At 29.3% G+C, this 3,185-nt stretch overlaps 1 long non-coding RNA gene across 1 annotated transcript; it reads right to left on the minus strand.

Moving 5' to 3' along the window:
* Positions 1–226: 226 nt before the first annotated feature.
* On the minus strand, positions 227–2,827 carry LOC131934988 (uncharacterized). Its single transcript, XR_009385858.1, has 5 exons — positions 2,588–2,827; positions 1,888–2,031; positions 1,154–1,267; positions 810–867; positions 227–571 (listed from the first exon to the last, which is right to left on the minus strand). It is a non-coding gene; the product is annotated as an uncharacterized LOC131934988 (long non-coding RNA).
* Positions 2,828–3,185: the final 358 nt, after the last annotated feature.

Consider the following 3,185-nt stretch of genomic DNA (forward strand, 5'->3'; position numbering starts at 1 on the left):
GGGAACATGTTGACATTATGTGGCTGTGTTCTGGGAACATGTTGACATTATGTGTGTTCTGGGAACATGTTGCCATTTTGTGTGTTCTGGGAACATGTTGCCATTTTGTGTGTTCTGGGAACATGTTGACATTATGTGGCTGTGTTCTGGGAACATGTTGACATTATGTGGCTATGTTCTGGGAACATGTTGACATTACGTGGCTGTGTTCTGGGAACATGTTGACATTATGTGGCTTTGTTCTGGGAACATGTTTGTTTCATTTTTAAATATTATAATAAAACATTTTTAGAAATTCTATATTAGGAATTGTGTATATATATAAATTTATATATTTAATAAGACAATTGGATGAATTATAATAAACAGCAAAAATGATTCAAATAAGTTTAGAAGTATTTGGCTTGCTGTCCTAACAGTGAACTGTATTCCGAGCTTGTTTCCCTAGTGATAATCCATGTTTTTTGTGCCACCCTTCCAATCAAGTATCCAGCTTTTTCTTGGCCTGTATCAAAATGCTGGTCATAGACTTGCTTGACTTGTGTATCACAATATGATTTTGAATGTTTTTCTGTAAATGAAATAAAGGCAAAATATTTTGATACTTTCTTTTGTGGAACTTGCAAGAGAAATAAATTACAAATTTATATTACTATCTCTAATATTTCTTTACTATGACTAATTACTTTGAAAAGATAAAGCACTGAACATGATGAATAACAAGAAACAAACATTATCAGAAAAGATTATAGATTTAAAATTGTGTTCATTCATATTGAAGATTAATGAAGTAGACTATCAATATTTACCCTCTTGATGGCTGATACTTTGATTTGATGTCTTTACTTTAAGCTTACACGTCAGTCTCTGTGTGGTAAAATATGAAATAATATGCTTCAATAAAACTGTTTCAGTATATTAATTACATTAGATAAGTACATAGTTTTGAGCTCTTTAACAATATGTGTTTCAATTATCATTCAAATATAATACCCTCTATGTTGTACAACTCACTGATTTATTAGAATTTAAGAAAAGACAATAATTAATACAATTTTTTGGATTAAAATCCATTATATTTATTATAACATATAATGCTATCTCTTGCTATAATAGTTACTTTAAAAATGGGTTATGCCTATAGCACAGTTACCTGAGGATGAAACTAGGCACAGTGATTAGGCACAGTGAGACTGATTAATATCCATTGTAATTGAACATCAGTTGTAGTTATGAAATCTGGATGGCCAAACACACACTCATAGTCCTGAAAAGCAATTTACACATAGATTAGCAAGAATATCTCACTAATTATTAAATTAAAGCTAACCCCTATTTAGTGCAATCCATCAAAGTAGTTGCATTTTTGTTAAGCTGTAGACACAATACAAAGTAATGTTTGTTCTGTGATTTACATACTTTTATAAAATAGCAATCAAATTATATATATATATATATATATATATATATATATATATATATATATATATATATATATATATATATATATATATATATATATATATATATATATATATATATATATATTCAGTGTAAATTTGTAAATTTTAGTTATGTCTTGTTATTAAATTTATTTACTCGACTGATCTAAACTCACTTTATTTAAACATAATATAGTGGATAAGTATAGTGATTTTATTATTCAGCAATAAAAAGCAGGCCTAAAAAAATTTAAATAGTAACGCTTGCGAATGAACACATTAAATTCTATGTATTTCAATTTCTATGTCTTTCCCAACTTGATGCATATTACTAACCAAGCACTAAACTATAGTCCTAAATAATCTTGACTCTAATTACTATTTATCGGACAACCTGAATCTTTGCGATACCATGTTATAATATATTATTTTAAAAAGAGCTTACCACTAATTACTAAAATCAATTGTTTTTAGTATTAACTGAGCCGAATACTATCTGCTGCTATTGTCATCACCAGAAATCCAGTATGTTGGCAAGGTTTAGTCTCTAAGTTCCCTACAACCTCTTTCCTCTCGAGTGCGGAAAACACTGAAATCATTAATCATTATTTCTTTATGCCTAATAGTTTAAAGGTAGTATTAAAGTAGTACTAAATAGTACGAGTCTTAGTTACTGTAACTATGGGTCTAATGAATATTATTATTGTGTATGCTTACATGCTTTAAGTTTTATGCACAATATTGGTATATAATATATAGACTATAGTATATAGCCTAAACTATAGAGTATATATAGGCCTATATGCCTAAATATAACAGCAGCTTGAATAATGCTCATTAGCATGCATTCACTATAAACTTTAAAGATAAACAAATATTTCAATTCAATTTAATTCTAACTAATAATAGTAAATAGGCCTTCTTCTTGTGGTAACAAATTTAAAGTATAGGGCAGTATAGTTGTAGTATAGGCATAGTAGATTCTATATTTAAGTATGTGGGCTTTTCATTCCAATGCACCACAATGGATACTACACATGATCAAGCTTGACCTCTGATCTAAAGATTTAATAATTGGGCCTAACAAACAGTGAAAGTACAATAAAAATCATGTAAATTACTAATTTAAAATTTAACCTTCTTACCTCCGCTTCTGCAGATTCCTATTCTATTTCCTTCAAACTTTCTTTTTATGCAGCCGTATGATTAGATTCTAGACTATATTCTAAACTAACCAGAATACTAGATCTAAATTTCTAGATTCTATGCAGTATGTATTAAACCTATAGGCCTAATATTTATTTTAAATTCCTATGCGATGTGTCGTGAACTGTAGGTTTCATGTTATTTTTTAATGGCGGAAATCAGTTTAAAATTTCGTTTCCTTCGCTTTGTCATTCTATTTATAGATTCTATTTATAGAGTCGGAGTAAAGAAAAGATAGGCTTATTATCATTGAATTAGTCGGGCGATCCACACAGGAAGTGACCGTATATCTATTAGTTACTCAGTGATCCGATCATTGACAGATACAGAGATAGCCATTCGCATGGGGTGGAGTGAGAGAGAGAGAGATAGAGAGATAAAGTGAAATGTACACAGTGACATGACATATAAGCTACAGTTGCATTAACACAATTACATTAAATCTAGAATGCTTATATATTAACATAACATAACATACAGAATGCAAATGAATCGAAAACTATACTTTGACATGCATGTATTGACATGGAAATTGTA

Source organism: Physella acuta, unplaced genomic scaffold (genome assembly GCF_028476545.2).
Source record: "Physella acuta isolate Inbredline_101_S28 unplaced genomic scaffold, ASM2847654v3 ptg000126l, whole genome shotgun sequence".
NCBI lineage: Eukaryota > Metazoa > Mollusca > Gastropoda > Physidae > Physella > Physella acuta.